Source organism: Sciurus vulgaris (genome assembly GCF_902686455.1).
Source record: "Sciurus vulgaris genome assembly, chromosome: 2".
Taxonomy (NCBI): Eukaryota; Metazoa; Chordata; class Mammalia; order Rodentia; family Sciuridae; genus Sciurus; species Sciurus vulgaris.
In genome coordinates, this window is record NC_136462.1 from 69,848,216 (window position 1) to 69,875,697 (window position 27,482).

General features: G+C 40.4%; 1 protein-coding gene across 1 annotated transcript in view; it reads right to left on the reverse strand.

Annotated features, from left to right (window-relative positions):
* Positions 1–16,678: 16,678 nt before the first annotated feature.
* Positions 16,679–27,482, reverse strand: part of NUBPL (NUBP iron-sulfur cluster assembly factor, mitochondrial) — a 278,977-nt gene continuing 268,173 nt past the window's right edge. The window contains exons 12-13 of the transcript XR_013761865.1: positions 19,108–19,201; positions 16,679–16,809 (exon numbers count right to left, since the gene is read on the reverse strand). The gene's annotated coding sequence lies outside the window, so the exon portion shown is untranslated. The remainder of the gene's footprint in view (positions 16,810–19,107; positions 19,202–27,482) is intronic.

Sequence of the window (27,482 nt, forward strand, 5' to 3'; positions counted from 1 at the left end):
CTCCCTGCTGCATACTATATAAAATCCAACTTCCTAGCATCTAGACCTCCATGACGTCTCTGCTCATTTTCCCGATCCATCCTCCCTAGCTAGGCCTTCTCCAAAACCACCATGCAGTTTTTTCATCCTCCATAATTTTGTGTAGGTAGTTCCTGCTGCTTAGAATTTGTCCATCAAAGTCCAGCTCAGTTGTCACCTCTTCTAAGAAGTCTTTCCTGTTTCCACTAACAACTATACACTTCCTACTCTGAGCCCCTTTTGCTACTAAGTATAAATGTTCTTTCCTAGCTGAGCTGAGTGGCACACACTTGTAATCCTAGTGACTTGGGAGGTAGAGGCAGGAGGATGATAAGTTCAAGACCAGCCTGGGCAACTTAGCAAGACCCAGTTTTAAAATCTAAAAAAAAAAGTGCTGGGGATGTAGTGCAGTGGTAGAAAACCCCTGTGTTCGACCCCCACTATTGTAGTAAGTAAAGAAGTATATATATATAACTAAATACATAAATATTCTCTCTTATTAGACCATAAGCTGACCAAGGTAGACATCGTAGTCTATCATTTCTGTAGCATTTCGTACCATGTTTAGGTGCTCAGTAGGCCCTTAATAAATGATTCATGACTTAGAATTACCCGGAATTTTTCCATTATTCAAGTTTCTTGCTGCTCACTTGAGATATATAATTGAAAGGGAAATACAACTTCAATGTTCGGAGAATTTTAAAACTCATTTCTTTCCCTTTTCGTTTGGGTAACACAAAGCTGTTTGTATGCCTTTGCATTAGATTATGTTCTTAGGAAGCAAGGACATTATAATTTCCTTAGTGCAGTGCCAAGGAAGGCTGACATCACCATGAATGCAAAAGCCTCAGATGACAAAGAAGTAAAAATGGTTCTCTAGGACCCTGGCTAAAAGGAAATTGGTCCCTCTGGCCATAGCAGGCCACTAACGTGCTGAGAAGTCCTATCTCTTTTTTTCTTCTCTCTCTTTAATATTCTTATTAATTTATAAGAGATGGGGTCTCACTCTGTTAAGACTGGTCCTGAACTCTAGGCTCAAGGGATGCTCCTGCCTCAGGCTCCCAAGTAGCTGGGACTCCAGGTGTGTGCCACTCTGCCTGGTTCTGAACAGTGTTCTTGAAAGTCCTCTGAAGTCAAATAAGATCTCCTTGTGCAAGAAGACAAGTGATTTATCTAATTAGAATCTAGAACTCAGCTCTTCCTTGTCACCAACTGTGGGAATAAGAGTGTTACTCCTGGGCATATAGTCCAAGCCTCCTAGTGTGGCCAGAGACCCCCAGGGATGAAGGAATTGGCAACATTCCCAAGGCAACTATGTCACCAAGGCAACAAGATTTTTGCTGTCCCATATCTCAGAAGCCATTCCTCCATCTGCTGGCTGGCCACACATATGCTTCCCACTTTGTTGCTCCTTCAAAGACTGAAGCTGCCAAGTGAGTGCATGTGACCACAGGAAACAGTGGGAACCTAGAGGCAAGTAGCAGGCAGCACAAACCCAACTCTGACCAAGGCCACTGTGTACTCATCATTGTGGAGGTGGGGCTGGAAAAGAACAAAGGCAAAAGAGAAGCACAGTTTCTTGTTGGCCTATAATCTCTCCCTTGATCTTTTAATATGTAGATAGTAAGCATCTGTTCTTTCATGGGGAAGGAACATGAGTCAGTTTGGTCAGAAATAACTGTGACCTCTCTAAAACAGATAGTGTTTTTTAGCCACAGAGATGTATTTTCACACTGTAGACATCATAAGGACTAACTGAATCACTTGGAGAATAAATGATCATTCTCTTTTACCTCAGGAGTAATATTACCTCTATCAGAGTTTCTGTAACCTTATTTTCAGGAATCTCTGCTAAAAAAATGTTCATTATTTTTGTTATTCTAATAGTGAAACTGTGCAAATCCAATTGATTGTGAAAAATCCACTATAGAGATGTGGCTTTGGTTTGGTATTAAGTCTAACATGGAGAAAGAAGAGAGTTAACAAAACAAAAAAGAAATAACGTTTCCTAATCCAAAGTGATACATTTAAAGAAATAAGCTAAATCTTTAATGATTCCTCCTTGGGAAGTGTAGAGCATTTCGTGTAGGACATGAACAATTTTGAAAAATTCTAGAGGAGAAGGACAGTTAGATGATGAGCCGGGTATTCTTCCAGATCTATTCTCCACCCTCTCACTTTGAGAACTGCCCCAGGAGGCACAGACTATGGACCAAAAATGGCTCTTGTTCTTTCAGTCTTCCCAGTGGGTTCTGCCAATGGAAACTTGAAGGGCTGGCCTTTGTGAGTCGTACAGGGCTAGTTGGAATGGAATTCCTGCCTTCAGAGTTCCTTCTGGTTGACTGTCCTTGACTGAAGGTCACTTCTATCAAGGCAGCCTTCTCTCTGCTGGAGCCACCCCTCCTCCATCCATAGGGCCCACAGTGAAGACAGTTTTGCTGCTCCTAGCTGTTGGGGTTACTGCACTACCCCTGTGATTTCACCCCACCCACACCCACACATGCACATTTGTAAATAGTTCCCTCATAAACAGACACTTATCAGATTATCTTAATTTCAGTGTGTCATCTCTTTCCTGTTAGGTCACTGGGTAATGCTATATTGGCTAGCTGGGTAATGCTATACTGCTCCATATTGAGGGGTAGAAACATTCCAGTCTTTTATTGGAAGTCTGCTTTCCAGAAATTTGGTAATATGCTGAGATGCTATTCAAATGTTTAATATAATGCTCCAGCAGTGTTATGGAGCCCCTGTTTTACCAGACATTATCTTTTTAGTTGCTGTGTTTTAGAAAGGTCTAGAGGATTGCAAGAGGTGGGTGAGGGCAGGCAGAGCAGATCGCACTTGGAGGTGTCAGAATCGTAGCTTTTTCCCAACTAATATGGAAGGGTTTCCTGTTTTCACAGCTGGTGCATCCTAGCTGAATGTTAGGCCCAAATAATGTGCCTACCTATTTATGTGCACCTTTAGGTTACCACAGAGTTCATTTCTATGGTTACTTAACACACTCTGAAGGCAGAATTGCAGGCAAAACATTAGCAGGGAACAGATGTTGCCTTGTACATATGATGAATGAGCAACAAATTTTGCATTCCCTTAACCCCACCCCAAATGAACTAAGAAAGAACCAATTTTAAGCCTCTGGCAGAATGGATAGTGTATTGACAAGCTCGCCATATGAACCAAATTTCAAAGGCTACCCAGTACTACCAGGCGATTTTTAGAACTGTGACATTTGCATCAAAGATTGTGTCTGTGCTAAGCATTTTGCATCCCTTATGACAGTCCTTTTAATCCTGGACTTTGGTTTCTGAACTTATTTGTTTGAGCATATAAAATAAAGTACTGTTTGATCCTTAGCCACACACAAGAAGTTTCTTGATTCTTTTAGAGCTTATCTTCTGTAATATAATTGGTTATTCCTCCTCTGAAACATGATTATTTCACTTATTTTTATATTTCCTTCTGCTGCTTCTATGGTGACACCATTTACATATCTCAAGTGATTAGTCATGAAAGGGGGCCATATGTTTATAACACATACTATCTGGGTTTTTAATCCTGTTAGCTTTAACCATGGACATTTAAATACATTCCTTTTTTATGCACTGTGTTGCAAATGCTGAATAACTAAACTATCTTGCTAATAAAGCATAGATTTAAGAAAATGAGACACCTAATGATTTTGCCAGAATTTGAAAAGGGATCTTTAGCTATTCCTATCATTGTAAAATGGTTGAATATGAAAAAATTCCCATTCTCAAAGCTAGCATTCCAAATAGGTAATAGGAGGATACAACAGTATTAGGAAGCAGACGTGGAAAGTACACACATACGTAAAAAAAGTTAAGGGATATAGGACAGATTAAGCTACAGAAGAAAGCACAAATGATATGGTGTAGATAAGCCACGCATTTAGTATGAATGTCAACACCAGCTAGTATCTATAATTCATAAATTGTACTTTGGTTTAGTCTTCTAGTTATAAGCCTAACTGGTTAAGGAGGATATCCTGTCTTGATATAAAGATACGTTCTTCAAAGTTTAGTTGTTGAGAATGTTTTCTTGCTTTATTATACAAGATTTATGAAATATAACATTTATTCCTGTTAAAGAAAAATACTATGCCATAAGCCTTTAATTAAACAACCATCTCCGGAATCAGAAAGGTAAAAAGAAATACAATTAACTAATTGTGCCAACCATTTCTCCCTGAGGACATCAGCCAGGCCTTCAAGAATTAATTAGAATAATATTAATCAGACAGAATTATCAAGGTGCATTCAGTATTTTTCCATATTATGAAACATTTACAGAAAAGATGGGTATGTGGTCCAGCTAAGTGAGCAAACAAATCTTTTCCACAGTTCTAAGTATACTTTGTCAAAATTCTCTGAGAATTTTAGCAACCCCAGAGTCATTGTTAGTCTCCCCTGCCAATATGTTCCCAAACATACCACACAAAAGACCCCAAGGCATGGAAATAAGAAGCAATCTCAGTTTCTTATAGAAAGTTAGTTGTTCTGGGAATAAAATGTACTATTACCCAAACTCCAAGTGGGAAAACTCAATCAACTGCAGTAAAGTGTACTGTGAAGCAGGCATAAAGTAAACCCTTCACTTCCAATGCTGCTGACAAGTGGCTGCTAACCACCCACGGAGACAATTACAGAAGCCCCCACAATTCATTACCCTACTCAAGCAAATTCCCACTTACTACCGAGCAGCAGAAGCTATAAATTTTTTTTCTAAATGTGCTGCCCTAGCAAATCTATGACCAGAAGCTGCCAACAATTCCTCAGCAACAGCGTTGGCTTCCCCATTTGACAGCACTGCAGCCCTGGGGCTGCCTTTCTAAAATAGCCTCAGGAGACTTTAAGAAGCAGACAACAACCAATTCAATATAAAGGCATCAAACCAATTTGTTTTCCAAGTTGAAAAAAAAATTACTACTGATCTCACAGTCTCAAAAAAATGCAGAGACTAAGCCATCTGGAATCACAGTGTGGCCTGTTTATAATTACAACAGAAGATCTGGGAGGCGCGGGTCACAGGGACCGTGAGGTCTTCTGTGGGATGGTCAACCCCACACTGGGATTGCTTCTGTGACATTCCTAGTAGATGACCCCCAGCCAGGGAGGCTTTCCTAAGATACCCCATCACTGCTTGAGTCAAACTGACCATTGTTCATGTAGATCTAGAACCTCCATTCCTGTAACACATCTGTTATGGTGTAGATAGGAGGTGTCCCCCAAAAGCTCATGTGTGCAGACTCATATGTGCAGGAAAGTTCAGAGGTGAAATGATATGGGTTGAGAGCCTTAACCTAATCAGTGAATTAATGCATTTAGATGAATAAGCTGGGTGGTAACTATGGTCAGGTAGGGTGTGACTGGAGGAGGTGGGTCACTGGGGTGTGGCTGTAGGGGTTTATATTTTGTCCTGGTGAATGGAGCTCTCTCTCTCTTTCTCTGCTTCCTGCTTCCTTGTTGCCATATCCTGAGCTGCTTTCCTCCTCTCCACACCCATCCATCATGATGTTATGCCTCTCCTTGGGCCTAGAGCAAGGGAGTTGGCCATCTATAGACTGAATCTTCTGAAACCATGAACACTAAATAAACTTTCCATCCTCCAAATTGTTCTAAAATTGGTCACAGCAGCTGACTAAAACAACACTGCTTCATACTCACTTTTTGTTGTTCTGAGGAAATAGACAGTCTAACCTGCCTCTCATACAGCTCTGTATGAAACTGGTGTCCACCAGGTCTTCCTTAAGCCTTCTCTCTTCAGCCCAAATGAACAAGTGTACATTGGCTTCCTGTATCTGGTTAAATATATGGAATTAAAAAATGAGTGCAGTAGCAGACACATTTCATATATGAGAGTCACTACTACTAAATCTAAGATGCCAAGTCCCTCAGAAACTGCTTTGTAAAGTATTTTTTCTTTTTCTCATAACAATATAAACTTTTATCTCAACATTGTCTTACAGGAAACACAACTGAAGACAACTGCTCTGGTTAAGTATGATGGGGAGCTTAGAACCTCATCTGTCAGCTTCTATCTTTTCCCTTTGGCACCCCAGAAACACCCCATGGAGCCCAGGGCCTTGTGCAATGCAATGTGAAAATCTCACTTTAGAACTTTGGGAGAGGGTGAAAGTAATCTGCTGGTTAGAGGTGGAGTGTTGGCAGTGAAGGAATGTAGAGCAGGTAGTGAAAACCTGTCTAAGGTAAGTGGTCTTTAAGCTGATCTCAAAGGATGAACAGAACTGGGAAATCAGAGCAAAGGCAAGGAGCTGGCATTTTTGTCTAGCCCAGGGAGCATGGTGTGAACCGAAGCTGGAGAGTAGACAGTGGATGGAAAGGAAGAAAGAAACTCAAATACTATGCTAAGGATTTGTGCTTTTTCTAAGGAAAATCCATAGGGAGAATTTTAGGCTGGGGAGTGATCACAGATTTAGAAAGATAAGTATGGTGGTGATATGGAGTTTATACCACAGAATGGAATGAAAGTGATAGAAGTTAATAATGAGATGATGACAGCTTGCTGGAAGGATATTTTTTCCAATTTCCTTCTAACACCCCTTTTGGTGCACTAGGACGGGAACACTAAGGACTGTATTTTCTAGTCTCCTTGAAGCTCCATTTCCCCCCAAGGACCTTACCCCTGCCAAAACGAAGCAAAGACTGACTACCACAAGGGAGAGCCCACGTGTGCCAACAGCCATTGTTCATACTGACAAACATGGTTGTCAAGGCTTTTGGTTTTTTTAGTGGCTGTGGGGCCAGAGTCCAGCTCCCAGCTTCCTGGGTACCATGCTGAAGTGGGTCTTGGCAGAGGCAGTGTGAAACTCGAGCAAAGGATTGTGGTGGCACCTTCCTCATTTTCTGACTTCCTGATCATGGCAGAGGCAGCAATCTCTTGGTGGGCCAGTTCTGCATTGTTAATTTGGGAATCATTCCTGGAAACTCAGCCTACAGCTCCTCTAACCCTTCCAATAACTTTATAGGCACCTAATCCTCTCCACTCCCAGTCTTTCTTAAAGCTAGCTGAACAGATTATTAGCTGCCACTAATTCCTAACTGAATCAAAGGAATATTTAACACAGGCTGGAGGTGGTCAGAAAAGTCTTCCAGGAGAAGATAATGCTTGGATGAATCCTAAAGGGCCGGTATAATTCAGGCAAGCAGAGAACCAAGAAAATGCATTCCAGGCAAAGCCAGGAAGGTATGGAAGAGAGAACTATGTTTCAGAGAACTACACAGGATTTACAAAGGGGAATGCTAGAAGGTGAACGTAGAAGGGCAGTCAGGGACACATTCATGAGAGCCTTGTGTCAGTCTAAGCAATTTGAGTTTTATTCATAGGAATAATTGGAAATTGTAAGCAAAGAAGTAATATAAGCATATTTGCATGCTAAAAAGATATCTCTGCAGAAATGTGAAGTATAGATTGGCACAGCTGGAGTGTAAACTGGGGAGACTTCATCAGAAGGGAATTGCAATAATTCTGGCAAGAAATACTAAATATTATGAGATTAGCTAAGAGACAGGAGGAGTGGAGTGGTAGGGGCAGATTTCAGAAGTAATAAAGAAGAATCTCGAGATTTTTTTTAACATTATCTACATACACATCTCTTAGAGTGAGTGTGCAGCCCTGTGATTAAGCTTTGGAATAGTACTGACTGTGTTCAATTCGGGCTCTGCCACTTGGTGTGTGATCTCTAGTAAGTTACCTCACATGGCAAAGATTAGTGAGCCATTCACAAAATCCTTATTTCTTTCCTTTTGGAGATTCAACTAGATGCTGTTTCCTAGACTCCCCAGCAGTTAGGAGTGACCACAAGATTGAGTTCTGGCCACTGGAATGTGGGTGGAAATTATACCACTTTTAGGACTGGCTCATAAAAACTACACAGGCCTCTGCTATCCCCGCCATCCTGGCTGCTGCCCTGATAGGAATATCCAGGGCAACCTTGGAAGCCACGTGTTGATAGAGAAGGGCCTCTGTCAGTGCATGGAGTGAAATCCCATCCCATGGTATCTGCCAGTGCAATTTTACTTGATTAAGAAATAACTTTTACTTGACTAAGGAATAATATTTCTTTTTGATAATCCAGTGAGATTTCAGATTTGTTTTACCCTAATATTTTTAACTTCTCCGAACTTCCATACCTCTTGGATATTCTAGTACCTACCTCCTAATGTTGTTAAAAGAGGATTAGAAGAGAATCCGTGAGTGTGTAATACAATGACTGTCAAATGTGTTAATGCACAGTGCCTGGCAACGGTAAGGATGAATAAAGGTTCATTATTTATTATTCTATGAAACCTGTTGTTAATTGCTCTTGTCTATTATGTATGACACAATAGAAAACTCTTACCCACATTAAAATGCCCACTCCTTTACAGTGTGAAATTCCACTCAGCCTTTATGTAAATCAATGTTTTCTCTTTTCCATATTTAATTATAAAATTAACATGCTTATATGCTCATTGAAAAAAAAAAACTATAACAATACAAAACTTATAAAGAACCAAATAGTGATCATCTATAATCCTATCATCCAGAGATAATCACTGCCAGTATTTTAGCATATGCCCTTCCAATTTTGTGACTATTGATATAGGTGTGCATATATGTATTTACACATCTGTATATAACCAAAGAGGGAAAATATGAAGCATATAGTTATTTTTCCCACCTAATAGTTTACCTTGAACAGGTTTCTATGTATTCCAAGATACTTTGAAAAAATGATATTTGATGTGTGCATGTGGGTGTATAACAACTCATTTAAGTATTGTGTGGGGTATATCATGACTTATCTATTCCTCTATTGTAGAATATTTTGTTGCTTCTCAGAATATATAATTATAATACCAAGGCCCTGGCACATAACAATTTGCCCTTTCTGCCTTCATTTTCCTTTACTTGGGCTCTTCGAAACAGAATTTTTAAAAATAATTTTTGAGCTCCCCAAATGATATAAGAACTGATATGTAACTTCAATCAGGATTTATGTGTTCCCTTTACTATTTATTTTTCTTATCATTTTAAAACGAAAAATGCCCCCTTCTTTTTTTGTTCACAGAACTTATCTCTGAAGCCTTGTGTTAATACATTTGTTAGATTGTTTTTATTTGCAGAAAGGAGAAGGTTGTATCTAAATCCTAAAAGATAGAAGTAAAGGAATCCTGAGGGAAGAGAAGGTGGTGGAGAAGAACAGAAAATAGAAGTGAAATACATATAAAATCTCTGCATTCCTCAAATTTCCACATTAAGAGGAAGTCTCTGTTTATTGTCCTAACCATCCCCAGTAGATGCGCTATCACATTTCTTCCTTTATTTTTATTATTTTTTAAAATTTTTTACAGACTGCATTTTGATTCATTATACACAATGGGGTACATCATTTCGTTTCTATGGTTGTGCACGATGTAGATTCATACCATTCCTGTAATCATACATGTACACAGGGTAATGATGTCTGTCTCATTCCACCATCTTTCATACACCCCCTCTCCCGCTCATTTCCTTCTATGTAATCTGAAGTTCCTCTATTTCTTCCTTTAATGATCCATTGGTGCAAAAAGAATGTGAAGCATTAACAAACTGAGATCCTGCTTGAGTTTGTTGAGCATATAAGAAGCATCAACAAAAGTAGACAATGGCATCAATGAAACATAATCCTAGCATTGGCCTCCCACAGTGTCTCAGACACTGAATCAATGCCCACTCTTCATAGTAAGGAGTCACAGTATCCCTCCACTACATGTATCTTGGGAAAAGCGGTTGGAACTGCATAGGAATGCAGTTTACAGCCTTCTCCACAGTTTCTACACATTACAATTTTCTATTTCCATGGCTGGAGTGGAGCACGTGAGTCTGTGACTTGTGCACACAGTGTCATTGTCTAACATAAATGCTCTTTTAGCTCATTCGCATTTACTTCTGAATTGTTACCTGTCCTCTTGGGTAAAGATCTAGTCACAGATATTTATTCCCTTCAGGCTTCCATCAAAGTGTAACATGAAAATGATGGACACATGTCTGCTTTTATAACCGTCCTGACACAATGGATGGTCACTTCCAATAATGTTTTCTTCAAATAAAAAGAGTGACAATATGGGGTACAATTAAGGTCCCAGCAGGAAACAGATGGCATACTCAAATTAGGATAATTCATAGAGGGTTTAATGAAGGGACTGTTTACAAAGGTGTGAGCAGGGTGTAAGGAAACCACAAGCCATAGAATGATACCCCAAGGTTAGTAAACAGCAGGGCAGTGACAAGTCCTAGGCCTTATGGGGCATTACCAAACCCAGAAAAGAATTGTGTGGAGATGCTGTGTTGATCTATCTCTGAGAGAAGGGTGCAGCCAGCCCTGGGCCAACCTGACCTCACACTCCTCTGTCCCCCATTTCCTGCTGGGCTCTGCACTGGTGGAGCCAGAAATTGGAGAGTGGAAGAACACATATGAGTCAGTCTCCCAGCGGGGGAGAGTGAGGGAGAGGAGGGGAGGTGGGGAGTGGCTATGGGGAGACACATGGAAGCTAGCTGGCCAAGGGGGTAAGAATAAAGTACACTTTGGATGTGTCAGATCTGAGAAGCCAATTAGACATCAAGAGGAAGTGTCAGGTGGGCAGCTGAATCGATGGCCTGAGTTGGAGATGCGCTTGGGACTCAGCAGGCTTTGTAAAGCCACGAGTCTAAAGAGGATCACAAAGGGTGTGCAGGGGAGAGTGAGCGTCAAGGGCAGAGGTCAGAGGATCTCTAAGCTAACAGCCTAGAGAGAAGGGAAAGCTCTGGAATGAGGAACCTGAAGGGCAGGCCAGCCAAGAAGAGCACTGCACCACAGGGAAGGAGGGGACACTGTCACAGGCAGCTCACAGGAAAAATGAGATGTGGCGTCACACTATGAAACATGTCCACAGCACATTGGGGTGGAGTGGTGGGGGCCAAGCTTGGCTAAAGATTAAGTTAGGGAGAATGAGAGCAGAGGAACGAGACAACAGGAGCAAGTCTTCGGTTTCAAAGAAGAGAAAGCAAATGGGAGGGAGCAGCTGATAGGGGAAGTGGAGTCAGAAAAGGGCTGACTTTCTTTTAGGAAGGGGCAGGTAACATTGGGCTCGTGTGCTGGTGGGAATAGTCCAGGGGAAAGAGCAAAATGATGCCAGAGTCTGTCCCCAGTACAGAGGGGTGAAAAAGATGGACAGTAGAGGAGGGAGGGGGGATGATGGAAACGAGGAGCACAGTTTCCTAAATCAGGGGACAGCTGCCACTCAGCTCCAACCCGTTGTCACCAGATCTTTGGTTTCTCAAGAGAAGTCAGAAATTGCCTTTTTTTTTTTTTCTTCTCTTTTTTTTTTCTTTTTAATCAAAAGCATAAAGCCTCCTGATATTTAAATGTTGGTAACTAAGTTAGAAAATTGTTTTTAACTATGAAATTCAAGCAAAACTTCTCGGCCGGCTGTCAATTGGAATCCTCCTACATGGCAAAATCTGATCCCTCTCATAGTTATCAGGTGTGGCCTCCTGTTTGGGGGAATCTCTTGAAGGACACTGGCTGTTTAATCTCTAAAATCTTTGAACTCGTAAGTGCCCTGTGGTGGTGCTTGGCGAGGGTGGTTAATGATACAGTCATTGTCCCTTTCATAAAGTGCAGCGGAACTGAGGTTGCCAGAGCGGGCCGCACATCCTATACTTAAGTCCTCACAGTTACCTTCTCCCGCCTCCTCCTCACTAAGGAAACTGACTATTATCTGCAGGCCAATGCAAATAAAGGTCACCAAGAGACACTTGCAGGCCAAACACCGAATGCTGGCATGCAGTAGAAGGGCTGATTGTTTGAAGGCTCCCAGCTAATAAAGGAAATGCCAATCAAAGGGGGCCTTCTGGCCTGGTCCAAACAAGTGGAGTCCTAGCTGTCAGCAGGGGCCCCAACAGGACAGTGCTAGGATTTCCAAGGATGTCCAGCACCTGCAGAGCCTGTTGACTTGACAGTCCTTCACTAACCTGGGGAAAACACAAGGCCTATCAGGTAGGGAGAAAGGAGTGCTGGCTTCAGTCGCTTGGCTGCCTTCCTCCTGAGGCAGGAGCGAGTAGGGAAGCCATCTTGGGTTGGGGTTTTGGGCGATCTTTTATGTTTTTATACTCACAAGACAGGTCTTTTATAAAAGGGTTAATTCCAGACCCTTCCAATTTTCTGCATGGAATGATGCCAGAATTACAAATGCTCCTCAGATCATAGTGCAGGTTTCTTCCAGTGGTGTCCTGCCTTTGCCTGGAGTGTATTATCAGCTCCAGAAAAGCAATAATTTAAATGATTTCCTTCCATTGAAGAATAAATGATTTAAGCTCCAGGTGGGGCAGAAGCAACTTTGGCCTCTGAAACACTGTGCTCTCACTCACCCTTTGGTTCAGTTCTATGGAGAGTAATGTTCCACCTCTTCATTCATATTGCTAAATTCTAAAGCAGGGCTGCTCCCCTCCATCCTGCTAAGGCCTGCCTGGGGGGGACAGGGGAGGGGGAAGAGGTCTTAAGCAGGCCAAAGAGAAGAGAGAGAGTTCTTCCTCAAAAACACCCCAGGGGCTAGGGTTGGTTGTAATAGAATGGCAGGAGGCAGGCTTAGCATGGGCAAGGCATAGGGTACGATCCCAACACCATCACAAAACAAAGCAAAAACTGCAGAAACAAACAACAAACAAGCCCAACAAACTCCTTTTAAAGGTCTCCACCAAAAAGGCTAAATTATTTCTCCCTACTCTAGGTGTGAAGGAAATGGGGTGCGGGGGACATTTCTTAAGAGCTCCTTCTAGAGGAAGAATGTGGGAAGGCAGCAGTAGTGACAAGTAGTTTTTCAATCTCTCCAATAAAAATATAAAAACAGAATAAGACAGCAAAAAGAAAATCAAATGAACATCTTTTCTAACTAAATTAGACAAACACTCCAATTAAAAATGGGGGAAAACAAACTACTAATACACACAAGACCTGCATGGTAGCCCATCAGTACAAGAGGAAGAAGAGGGAAAACAGTGGGGACTCTGACTTATGAACCTGAGAACAGAAAGTGTGCGACACAGTCAGCAGTACTCACTGGAAAATATGAAGGACCGACTGGAGAACAGCAGTTGGAACTGGAGGTGGTGCGCTCTCCAGTAGCAAGTGAGCAGAGCCAAGGGCCTGTGGAAGGGCTGGAAAGGTCTCTGTGAACTCCCCATCCAACTCATCAGCACTTCCTTCTAGGACAGGGCCCACGCTGGGGAGAAGCTGCTAGGAGCACAATCAAAATGGAGCAGAACAGAGACAAAGGAAACAAAGTTCAGACCCAAGTGGGGGAGGGAAACAGGCCAAGATAGCTCAGAAAGCAAGCTGCCATATATTTGAATACTACACAAAAACAACAAAAGGGGGAGCTCAGTGAAGTAAGAGAAGCATTTCGTAATCCTGCTGCATTCTAAAGTTCAGAAAAGCTAATTTTGCTAAAAATGAGCTATAGAAAAGTATCAAACCAAATACCACACAAAGTTGTTAATATGGAAAAAGAAAATAAGGGGTTGAATAGCATCCCATGGGCAAAGAAAGTATGTTAGAAAGGTGTACCCCCAAATAACAAAATCATAAACTAATATTCAAAATGAGTTAAAAAACATTTAGAAAATATGAAAAAAAAAATTAGAAAAAGAAGAAGAAAAAAAGAAAAGCAAATATTTCAGGAATAAAGAAATGAACTAGAGGACATAGAAGCAAATGTATATAATAAATAATACCTTAAGAGAAATAAAAATATGCAAAAGCATTTTAAAAATCAAAAAATAATGAAAAGAATTCAAGAGAAAATGAGAAATATTAGAGATATGCAAAGGAGTTTGAATAAATTGACAACAAGCATCCTTTATAGAAAAAAGTCAAAGTGGGGGAATAGAACAAATTCTAAAAACTATAATTCACAAAATATTTTTCTAAATTTTAAAACAAAAAGGTTGAAACTACATATTGAAAGATAAATACACCATGTACCTGAAGATATCAACCCAGAATAACTAATACCAAGTCACACTGTAGTAAAATAACTATGTTGTTAGCAAACAAACAAAAAAAACAGTAAGAGAGGGAAGGAGAGGACAGTAGAGGGGTGGCAAGAAAAGGAGAGATCCTTTGAGCACCTAAGAAAAAGAACACATGACTAAGAAGAAATTAGATAGTTGTTAGGCTTTTTTCACAGTGCTTTTTGTCAGAAGTAAATGAAGTAATATATTTAAGATATTCAAAGGAAGAATGGACCAAAGATTTTAAATTCAGCAAAACTCACTTTCACATATAAAGGAATAGACAGGTTTATCAACAGACTCAGAGCCTTTCCTGAGGAATAAGCTTCAGACAACCAAACTGTCTTAGAGTGACACTGACATGAGGACCAGTGGTGAGCATTAAAACTACTCTTGACCTGTGAACTAGGACTGTGAGGGCTAGGAAACAATATGCATGAAGTATAGCTATTGAAAAACGGGGTGGAAAGAGCAGATTCAAAATATATGCATGTATGCATGTATGTGTCTATACACATAAACATTTCACAGCTCTGTTCATGGAAAAGGCTTGGAAATAAACACTAATCCAGTAGCAAAGAGCATCCCTATACCAGATATGGTATTAAAATACAAATTCTCATGAAAATACAAATTATATACATGATAGATTCCAGGAGTGGCACAGGAAGTAAACAAATCTAGAACATCTTGTCATACAAAAGCAAGGAAGCTATCAATAACACTCAGGCCATGTCTAAAGGACTTAGGAGTCACTCTGAAGAAGGTTTCTGCTGGTCACAGATATTAACAGTTTAAGTTGCAGTAATGATAATAAATACAAAGTATTGAAGCCTATTAAACATGTTTAAATCCATGAATTCTTTTAAAAACAACTTTTTGTAGTTGCAGATGGAAAGAATGCCTTTATTTTATTTGTTTATTTTTAATGTGGTGCTAAAGATGAAACCCAGTGCCTCACACATGCTGGGCAAGTGCTCTGTGACTGAGCTACAGCCCAGCCCCTAAATTCACAAATTCTTAAACGAGTTTTCAAAAAAGGAATTAGTCACCTTTAAAGTATTACAGGGAACTAGTTAATCATCTTAAGAATTAGTAACTAAAGGGAGAGAATTGAGCATTTACCCTTCTTTTCCTACGTGAACCACTGCATTGATAAATCAATAGTAAACAAAGTATCTCTTTATAAATATTTTCCAACCAAGAAATTGGAAAGAAATGACAGAATAGCACCATTTGGCAACTCCAATGAATTAATAGATAGACATTAACATCAAAGCTGCTCCTGTCATAAAAAGCGAGATATCCACATATTCACGTGTCTCCTACGACCTTGGCAAGTACCACCTAGGATCTCACAAAGGGAGTAACATGGGTCTGGTCCAGTGTCTGCATCCAGTAGTGAATGTCAGGAAATACAGAGGACAGGGAATATGCTGCACTGCACCAATTGACAGCGATCAACAGATCCAGACTTGGAGGAACTCTGAAGGCCAATGGCCTGGATTCTTTCATGTAAAGTTGAATGAAAAGAAAGGGATGGAGAGAAAATCTATAAATTAAAAGAAACTTAGGGCTGAGGGTAGCATAGCTCAGTGATGGAGCACTTGCTACCATGTGTAAGGCTCTGGGTTCAATCCCCAGACCATCAGAAAAAAAAAAAAGAGAGAGAGAGAGAGACACTTAAAAGGCACAATAAATTTTAAATATGAGTAAGACTAAAATAGTGTTAATGATGCACATATGCAGAATAACACTGTAAACATGCATTAAAGTCATGATGATAAAGTCAGGATAAGGCTTCTTTTGTTGGGATGGAGGGACCTGCAATTGGTATGGGGCACATGGAGTGGGTTGGGTGAACAAGTTCTATTCCTTGGCTGCATCATATTTCAAGAATGCTCACCTTCAAATAATTCACTATGTCCTATAGTTGCTCTGTGTTGTTTTCTATACCTGTGCTTTATTTTCTGATGATGGTGATGATGATGATGATGATGATGATGATGATAAAGCTCCCTAAAACTTAATAAAGTAGTACTTTGGCCAGTAGCTTGGTCAAATAGGCTTCTTGGAGGAGAGTTAAATTTTAAAGTTCGACACCTGGCAAATAAGCAGTCAGAGCTGAGGCACCTCAATTTCCTTTAAAGACAAGTAAAACATATAAACAGCATTGTAGAAACAAGGAATACAATAGACTGTTCCCATTTACTCATCAGTCATGGAGAAAAGGAAATAACACTTCCCTGTACTGTGTGGGTTAGGATTTAGTGATTTTCTATAAGCAAATAAAAAGGGGGGATTAAAAAGATAAAGGAAACCAGGTGTGGTGGCACATGCTTGATTCTAGCTCTTTGGGACACTGAGGCAGAAGGATCACAAGTTCAAGGCCAGTGTGATCAACTTAACCTGTCTCAAAATAATGTAAAAAGGACTAGGGACGTAGCTCAGTGGTAGAGTGTTTGCCTAGATGTGTAAGGCCATGAGCTCAATCTCCAGTGCGGGTGGAGGAAGGAAAGAAGAGAACAGAGTCATGATCAAATTCAATGACAGGTTGGGCCTCTGAACTCCCACCTGAAAACAGCCTCCCACTTTGTGGTGGAAGCAGAGTCTGGTGCAGGCTCAGGAGATGGAAGCAATTCTGCACCAAAGACAATGTTGTCTAATCAGGCAGCAAGATGCCTTTCCCCGGATGCTGATGGACCAGCAGCACATTCTTTTATTTTCCTTATCCTGTGGGGAAGGAAGATCATTGAACTCTCCTGAGAGAACTATTAATTAATATACTGGATAATTGCTATTTTTATGTCGGAGATATGCAAAAAGTACTTTAACTGAGACAGGTCAGGAAAGCTCAAGCTAATTTTGTAGACACCTTTTAAAAAAGGGCTGTAAGTGGGTGAGGATTGGATAGCAGTGTATGACCTCCTGGAAAAAACAAGGGACCTTGTTCCAGGCCTCACTGTCAAGTCCTCTTTCCTCTAGAGCTATGGTCAGTTTGACTGAGTGTACTGTGCTATGTTATCCAATTCTTGACCATTTTAATGGCTTTAAATCTGTAAAAGGAAAACATTTTATCCAATTAAACAGAAAATTCCCCATTACAAAAGACTATTAGCCACTAGAATAGACTGCTAAGGAAAATTCTACCACAAGAACCTAAAGATCCTTCTATTCAGAATCCTGAAGGTGAGGGGAGCAGGTGAAGACAGGCCGAGCACATGTCGTGGGTGTCTCCCAGGAGGTCATGATTGCACTGTCCCTTCACTGCCCAAGTGTGCAGGCCATCACAGGAGGGCAGGAGAGTAAGATGGTGGGCATGTAGACACGATTTAAGTTCAAACCCTGATCTCTGTCACTTTCTAACTCTGTCCTTGGCAATTGGAATCCACCTCTCCTCATGTTCATGTCCTCATTTCATTAGGCTGTTGTGAGGGTTGAAAGTACTGATGGGTGCAGTGGGCAATTTCTCTGACATTCCACAATAACTCACTAAATGTGACCCATTTTCATCATCATTATTAACCTCACTGTCGCCATTGGAAGGAGTGTTTAACAAGATAACTCGACCGTGGTTCTCAAAGTGTGGTCCCCAAACCAGCAACATCTGCTTCACCTGTGGACTTGCTAGAAATGCAAATCCACCCCCCCACATCCCCTAGACCTACTGAATCAGAACCTCAGGTGTGGGACCTAGCAATCTGTGTTTTAACGAGTCCTCCAGTGATTTCAGACACATTCTGTCTGAGACCACTGATACAGAACAATCATACGTTGAAGCTTCTTGCAAGCTTTAGCAGCCAGAGACAAGCTTTACTTTTCCAGGAAGTCTTGCTGAAATTTTGGTTCTTTTTTTTTTTTTTTTTTTTTTTTTTTTTTTTTTTTTTTAATTGACTGAGAACAATGAACTTGAAATCTAGCCTTGATTCTATCAGTCAGTGATGCTGAAAAGAATTCCTGTCTGGTACCTCGCTACCTTTTAAGTACATTGAGGGCAAAGATTGTGATTTGTCATCTAGGGCTCCCCAGCATCTCACACACTGTCTGACAGGTTGTAGACACTTGATAAATATTCATTGACTGAACAATGAGTGAAAAGTTAGGAAAAAGTCTGTAGACGATTATAGCATTCAATCATGAGATAAAATTCACATCTAAGGAAATCTAATTTAGGATTTTGTTAAAATAATACTTTGTGGAACTTAGAGGACACTCATTTCTTGGGTTTAGTAAGCAACTTAAACATTTTATTAAAAATCTGATTTCCAATTGAAATAGGAAAAAAAGATTAAGAGTGATTTTAAAACCTCAAATAACTAAATCCCCAATGAAATTGAATTTGGGACAGTCCTCAGTTAGCCCTGAGGTTAAAGAGGAAACCAAAAGAAAACAAATGAGAATGAAAGGTTTTAGTTATTGTTTTAGCTCAAATTCTGAGGTTAGAAAGAACCTAAAAATAGAGTGAAATGGTTTTCTTCCTCACTATATGCAGATGTATATATTATAGCAGAAACATAAATAATTATATCCCAAAGCATGACAAAATCCAGATTAATCAAAGAAAGATAAGTAGACTAGACTGAATATAATTTAGTAAGGCAGGGATATATGAAATTTTTGTTTTAAGAAGGTTTCAATTAATCCCTATATCTCATTAAACATGCATCCCTTTTCATTAAAGTTTAAAATGTTTAGAAAGTATAAGTCATATTAATTTGAAGCACCACATCTTCATAGAAAAAATGTCTTTTCCTTTAAGAAGTAGTATATAAAACTAACATCTTTAATTCCAAGAGGTATAAAAAAATTAAATGCAATTTGGCACTCATCCACACCTATGGATTATATAAAAAATAATTAAAAGAAATAAAAGAGTCAAAAGCAGTCATGCCAGGATCAGCCATACCTACTTTGCTTCTTTTATTTGACCATATATCAGTGTAAACAGCCCTCCATGAAAACAAATTACTTTCTCAATATTCTCAGGAAAACATATTTGGTTTCATCAATGTAGGATCTGTTGTCACCAACCTTGAAAGTCTGGTTTCCTGGATCTGGAATACCATCTTTCTTGGAAAGTTAACTCAGAGAATGAATGAAAATCAACACCTGTCTGGAGCAGCTCCTATACATTAGAGAAAAACCAAAACCAAAAAACACTGGGTGACTGGCAATGATTCCTTGGTGGCAGTTGGTGAAATAATGCAGAGTTAACGAATGAATTAATAAGGATGTTAGATCCATCATTTCTTACTTTTGGCTTAGGAATAACAAAAGACCCTGTGGCTCTGAAGCATTGTGGCAGGAATTTGTAAGCAGGCTGAGGAAGATAAGGGACATCTCAAAGAGTTTAACTTACTCTCAAGGAAAACATACCGACTCATTCCTTCATTCATTTCTCTTTAATTTGCTCTTAGTTGTACCTTTAGATGTACTTTAGATTTTAAAAGTAGGACAATTGATTTGTCTACTTTTCTATGCCTTCTGTTCACTCTTTTGATGGCTGAAATCTGAAAGAATTCCTCTAAATGTTTTATGGAATGAAATTTTTTAATTTCAATTCTATTCAGTTTCTAATCTTCCTGAAATTAATAAAGTTCATAAGTTTTCCTCATTTTAAATTTCACAATGTCCTCATCCTTCCTTTTCCACTAAAATGGTTATTGATACCATATAGCAGTGGTATTGACAACTGTGATAATGAAAAATATTGCAATATTTCTTGTTTTTCAAAAAGTCACCTTGTCTGCTGAACCTTTGAAATTAAGAAATTTTGTGTGTGCAAACCAAAATATCTCACCCTCCACCAGCATGTCAATGACTCTGAAAGTTCTGTCTCCAGGCTGCACACAGAACTGTACACTATCACTCTGATAGTACAGAGGTTGTCAAGGCCTTTTTCAAATACTCAACATTCAAATCACATGTGTATGCACACACACGTGCACCTGGCATTTCCTATCAGTAATTGATAAAAATAATCTTTTGTGTGTGTGTGTGCTGGGGATTAATTACAGGGGCACTTTACCACTTAGCTATATCCCCATTCCTTTTGCTTTTTATTTTGAGACAGGGTCTCCCTAGGTTGCTGAGGTTGGTTTTGAACTCACCATCCTCCTGCCTCAGCCTCCTGAGCTGCTGGGATTATAGGCATGTGCCACCATGCCCAGCTCATAAAATAGCCTTTTGAGAGTAGAACTTTGTGTGAGAAATGAGCCAGTTTTTCATGCTCATGCTCAGGAGATGTCTCAGCCCATGTCTTTTTCCATGCCTATTTCTGAAGCCAACCAATGTTGCAAAAGGCAACTGACAATTCTAGACCCTTTCAGATGTCTATGATGTAGTTATGCACCATTCTTATTACTCTCTCCTCATTGGCTAGCATTTGATGGAGCAATGACTTTATATGCTTAGATTAGTCAATGAATAAACAGAAGTCTTTTTGAGGAATGCTATTTGATAGTTCTGCAGAAATTGTACACTTGACTCACATGACACTTGTTAGTTTGTGATATTAGAGGTATTTTCTCCTCACTATTAGCTCACCAGCTTCTGAGTCTGCTAGGTTTATTTGTTTGTTACCGGGGATTGAACTCAGGGACATTTAACCACTGAGCTATTTAGCTCTGTTTTTTATTTAGAGATAGGATCTCACTGATTTGCTTAGTGCCTAGCTAAGTTGCTGAGGTTGACTTTAAATCCTTTCACCTAAGCCTCTCAAGATGCTGGGATTACAGGAGTGTGCCACCGCGCCCAGCTCTGCTAGGTTTTTGATGAGCTTCTGACCATCAATGATTGGGCAAAGAGGGCAAGATTTTGTAACACAAAGAGGCTGATAGACTGCTGAGGCTGCCATGAGTTGGGACTTATCTCTGGTGGACATCTAACAAATCCTTTCTTAGGGATTAGGTGATTAGCACTCTTCCTGTCTTTTCTGAGACCTAGCAGATGAAAAATGAACACACGTGGTCTTAAGGGAAGAAAATAAGTCAGGTTGTATGATCTAGGCATAATAAAAACCATTCAAGAGGTCACAATGGTTACATGTGTTCCACAGGCTCCTGAGAATTAACATGGTCCAAACCACATAGCATCTTCCTCCTGAAACACCCTGCTCCTCTGCCTATTGCCATCTCTCCAGGACTGGTACCATTTGCCCAACCACATCTTAACATCATGTCCTAGAACTTTTAAATCCATTTAGGTTCCTTATTCCAAGTTGGTGAGCCAGGTGTAGTTGGAAGTGGACATTTAGCAGGTAAGGTGAGTTGAAGGATGGAATAGATGATCCTCGATGGACCAAGTGGAGTCAGGATTCAGGGGTAATGGCCTCTGCCCTTTTAAGAAACCTCAGTAGTAAGCACCCGAGGGTGTCAAGAAGTTCACTGGGAGATTTGTAATTGTTGCAGACAATGGATGGCTGCTGAGAGGCTCGCAGTCAGACCTGGAGGGTATCTTGTTAGATGCGGAGCCACTTAAGTCTATGGCAGTTCTGAACAGCCATGTTACATAGCTGAGCCACAGATACAGGAACTGAACACAGGTCCCTGTATCCTTGCCTCCCTCTTCCTCCCTGAGTAAAGCAGTCACCAGAACATGTGACCTTGAGGAGTGTGAAGGTCAAAGCTTCAGTGAGATCACACTGAGTCCCTGGTAGAAGAGATAATGTGGATGATGGAATATAGAGAGTGCCATGGTGTGCCCCTGTTGTCACAGCTACTTGGAAGGCTGAGGTGGGGGGTTGCTTGAGCCCAGGATTTGAGACAGCTTGGGCAACACAGTGAGCCCCTGTCTCAAGGAAGAAAAGAGAGAAGAAAGAAAGAAAATAGAAGGACTGCACCAGGAAAGTCAAAACTGAGAAGAAGCAGAGTTACTTAGGAAGGATTTTGAAGACAAGGGGCGTAAATACCTACTGGACTTTTTATTAGCTGCCAACATTCTCTCATGTGGGCATACCAAGATCATTCAAATGAAGAGGACAGGGGCAAAGACCAGCAAGACAAGCTGGTTCATGCCCAAGACCTTGATTGTCCCTGTGCAATAACAGGTAAATTCATCTGGTAAGAGAGAGAGAGAAAAAGAGAGAGGACCCTGAAGAACTGTATAGGTCTGAAATAGCCTGTGTGGGAATGGAGAGGAAGTTGATCAGGGACACAAAAACACTCCCCAACAACCCTGTGATCCAACTAAAGTAGGAGACTATGCATTTGTTGTAGCAACATTCCTTTTTTTTTTTTTGGAGGTGGGTATTGGAAATTGAACTTAGGGGCACTCAACCACTGAGCCACATCCCCAGCCCTATTTTGTATCTTATTTAGAGACAGGGCCTCACTGAGTTGCTTAGCACCTCACTTTTACTGAGGCTGGCTTTGAACTCGAGATCCTCCTGCCTCAGTTCCCCAAGCTGCTGGGATTATGGGTGTGCACCACCAGGCCCAGCACACCATTACTAAAGTTTTCTTTAGTATTGAATGGTTTCAGGAAGTGCCTTTCAGATTGAAGTGTTACCAAGGAAAAACCTAAATAAACCCTCTAGCTTCATTTGCTTTAAATTGATTTAAAAATCATGAATTTTGGAGGTCATGTGCATAGCTGGGTAATGCATTACTAGTCTCTCACTAGTTTTGCTGTAGGTGACACCTCTGACATGGTAACAGGTAATGGCTGACTAGGTTACTCTTCAGTGACCCTAAGCTTGCTTTGGAGAAAACATTGACTCATCACTGGGGCCTACACATGTCTGATGGATGACTGGAATGGGACAAAAAGTTTGGCATCTGTTTCCATGTTGTTTTTCTCCTTTGTTGCCTTGACTTTTGGGTCAGATTCTACTCAGTTCTCTATCTAGATCTGTTGAACATTTGAGATATGTTTAGTCCAAAATGATAATATAGGGTTAAGTTGACCTAGACTTGCCTAGTCTTCCTCCCCATCAACCCTTAAGGCTGAAGACACCACCAGCCACCATGACCAGAAACACCAGACCGGGGAAGGAATAACAAGAGGTGGCATCCAAGGTCCTGGAAGATTCCCATCTATTCCCAGAAAAGACAGTATTAGCGCATCCCTCTATGTCATTATTTCCATCCTACATCTGCAACCCCTCAACCCCCTGGAGTTGAGAAGCTGATTTGTAAGCAAAGCTCCTTCTTCTCCCTTCTCTGGCCACCAAACACAGATTTTCTTTCTCTCTAACACTCATCTCTTAAATGTCTCTTGGAGTTTTCATGGGATGAGCCTCCATCTGGGGCCAGTAACAGCAGGGGTGACACAAGCTTTGGCATTCACAAAGCAGCAGAGGCAGTGGTTATACAATAAGGTAAGGGAGTGAGAGGGAAGCAAATGAAACTGTTCACTGTGTAGGTCTAGGTTGGAAAGGAAGATGCAATGGTTAATCTAATATGTTGATTTGGCTGGGTCACAGTGCCCGATACTTGGTAAACAAAATTCTTCAAGTTTTTGTGAGAGTGATTTTGGAGATTAAATCAGTGGACTTTGAGAAAAGTAGAAGACCTCCTATCATGTGGATGAGCTATCCAATCCTTTGAAAGGTCTAAATAGAACAGATGACTGAATTTCCCCAACCAAGAAGGAATTCTGTCAACAGACAGCTTTCCCACTTGAACCACAACATGGGATCCTCCTTGAGTCTCAACCTGCCGCTGCCTATCCACTACAGATCGTGGAGTGGCAACCTCTGTAATCATGTGAGCCAATTCCTTAAAATAAAGCTCCTTTTAGATATACACACATCCTACTTGTTGTGTTCTCTGGAGAACCCTGACAAATACAGAAAGTTAATCAGGACAGAGGGGAAGAACTGGGTGAAGAGACATCAAGGTATCAGAGCCCTGAAAAGCAAGTTCAGTGAAGGAAACTGTGTGAGAGTAAGAAGGAGAGTTTCAGATTTCTTGGAGAGTGCATCTGAATAAGAATAGTCAAGGAATAAAGGTAGACAATGTGGAACTGAGAGAGCCTTGAGCTGGATGGGCTCCAAGTGCACAATGAAGTAGTGCCTCCCACTTGCGTGTGGGGCCTGAAATGGACAGAGGAGATGGTGATCCAGCTTGTCAATAGACAGGAAGAGCTGCCTGCAAAAATTCTCCAATGTCCTTGAGCTCCTTTACTTAGCACGAAGGCCCTTCCTGACTCAGCACTTTGCACTTTCTCAGCTCAGCTCTGCCCAGTCCCAGCCCAGCCTGGCTTCAGCCACACTGACCTTTTCTCATGAGATCTGGAAGCACACTATGCTCCCAGCCTGCAGCCTTTGCACGTCCCCTTCTTCCTGACTGGTATTCTGTTCCTGGCCCCACTCCTCTCTTTCCATACTAGAGGCTTAAAATGAGGCCATCAAGAATCCTGCCTTTGACCACCACTCCTAATAAACCAGTGACTATCTGGGCAATACTCTCTTAAAGGGTCAGGAAAATTTCTTCCTCTACTCAGTGATGAGTTGAACTTTCAATGGAGCAAATTACACTTTTCTATGGAACTACAGAGTCTACAAATCCTTTAAGAAGTTTCAGACTGCTCAATCTCAATCACATCCCAGGATTTGAGCTATCTCGGTTTAGTTCAGGTAGCATCAGAGAATCGCATTAATTATCTGCAAAGGCGATGAGGAGCAGGTAGCAAGGTATGGGTTCGCCTCCAAGTTCTCCATTTTTGCATATCCAAAAATGGCACTTTTTGCATTGCCATTTCTCTGCAAAACTATAAAGTACAGATACATGCATTTTTGCATTGATTTATCTTACTATTCTTGATTTTCTCCCTACAACCTCTCTTGAACTTAGTGTTATTTAAAAAGCTGTAAATAAAACATGAGTCTGGTTTTAGCATTTAAAGCATGAGGTAGTGCGACAGATAAGTGGACAGATGGTAATCAATTACACTTGATTCATGGCTTTCCAACTGATACCTGGATCAGAGACTTTGGCAGTAAACTTCAAGGAATCAGGTTCCTGATTTCTTTCTTAGCCCAAGTAAATTCACCCCTGTGAGTCATTTTTTCCCTCCATAAAAATTGTATGGAGGCGAGGAGTCGCGTTAGGAGCAACTCCATTGCAAGTGGTTACCTTACGTGTTGCTCTTCTTTCCAACCATGGCTCTCAAGTTGTCCCTAGTGATACAGACGACACTACAATGTAGCTCCATCTAAGACCAGTCTTCCACAAGTGACCCTTCTCTTTATAATTAAGCGAGCTGAAGCATTCAGTGGAAGAAATAAGGTATGATTCCCTTCTTCCTTAAACTAAATACTCTCCTTCCTTAATAAACTTCTTTTTCACTGTGAAATTGAAAGCACAGCTTTTTCCTTATGACCAGATGGCCCAGCAAATTTAATCACTTCAAGCACTCCACACTTCCTCTCCTCTGCCCTCCACGGTGGGGAAATCAAGAGGCAGACTCCTCATTTCTCCCAGATGCCAACCTCCTTGAAAACTTTCCCCAACACTATGATAAAAACCAGACATGCATGAGCAATGAAGTTGGAGAAAGCCAAGGTTACTTTAAGCTATAAAACAAAACTAAAAAATCTTTTCAGAAGAGGATAATGGTAAATAAATTACAGGAATAAGTCAGAATTATATTCTTGATTAATATTTAATTCAACAAGAATGGCAATAGCTGTGTGAATTGAAAGTTTCCTTCATGTTCTTATTTACTACTCCAGAAAGTAAAACAAAGAAATTCAGATAGATAATGTTGGACAAAATGTAAAGAATCTTGGCCACATCAATTAATATCCACTTAATACTGTGGACTTCATAAATCCTTAGTATATCCTTCTTTGATGGTCTATCCTAGGCATAATGATTGAACTTCCCAAACTTGTTTCTTCCACCTTAAAAAAAAAAAAAAAATGGATACCTTAGGTTTAGCAATATATATATAAAAACACAAGGGAAGAAATTCATGTTGGTAAGGTATTTTCAAGCTCAGATAAATTAACTACACAAAGAGGAAATTATTCCCATAATTGGGTCTCTCATATCATCAGGAAATCAATCCCCTCCTCCTTCCTCAAACCAATTTTGAAGATAGTGACTAATGCTCTTGCTTACATGGGAAACAATAACTCCATTATTGCTTAAAATAATAGCCTGCAAGGGTTGCTAGGAATTGTCAAGGAAAATTAGTTTGCTACAAGGATTTTTATTAACAGAGTTGTGAAGTGAAACCAAAACTGAAGGAGCAGCACCTATTCTGCATTAGAAAATAATGTTCTTAGAAAACGTTCAAGCAAACCAAACAGTGGTGCACGCCTGTGATCCCAGCGCTCTGGAGGCCAAGGCAGGAGGACTGCAAGTTTGAGGCCAGCCTGAACAACTGAGCAAGATCCTGTCTCAAAATAAAACCAAAAAATGAGTAGCTCAGGGGTAGAGCATGGTAATAAAGCCATCATTCAGAAACAAAGCAGGTTATATGGGTGCTAGCTTTAGGGCTTAGATGGTGTACTTTTCCACCCTTGAGATGCTTCATTTTATAACATGCAACTTGACTGGACTCCTGTTCTCTATTTCCTAATAAGAACTGGTTACCATGAACCTTTGCTTTTGATAATTCATTATAAACTTCAATGAATTGAAAGACTTAGATGGATGCAAAAATATTGTTTATATAACAATTCCTCCCTAGGAAAAAAACGGAAATCTTCCTGAGTCAACAGGAAAAAAAAATCGCTTGTTAAGACAGTAAAAACTTTCCTCATCATAAAGACATATAAACTAATGAGGGGGTTTGATAGTTTTGTTTATTGGTGATTTCATGCATACTATTTATAACACCTGGTTAGTACAGAGAAAGACTAAAGAACACTATTATTTCAAGCAACAGTCTGAATGCTAATGATGCCAGGAAGGAGAGGCTGAGAGTCACATCTTGTCCCTCCTCCATAAGACACCACAAACTGAACTTTGAACTAGAGGGTCACAGAATATTTATATTTTCTAATCAGTAAGAGAAATATTTCCTTGGTGCAAAGGAGTGACCATCACCCAGTATTTAATAGTAACTGTTCAGCAAGGAAAATAGCGTGCAATAGAAAAAAAAAATAAAAAGACTGCAGATCTTAGTTCCTAAAATAAACTTTATGCAATCACAGGAAGCATTTATATCCTTTTTTCCCCCCTCTTGAAGGAAAATGGAACTATCTCTGGGCCACAGGAAATAACACAAGTTTTAGAAAATCCCGGTGGTATGAGAGAAAAAACTTCAAGTGGATTTCTGAGTCCCATAAGTGACGACATAAAGGACAACAGATGTTCAGGGACTGAGCTGCTCCAACAAGAAGTAATTGATCTGTAGTGGTGAGAGTGACAACTCCAACCAAGGTGCATGAAGATGGGGCACAGAGTCACACATACGGCACTACATCAATACGTCTGCATACGACAAGCTCC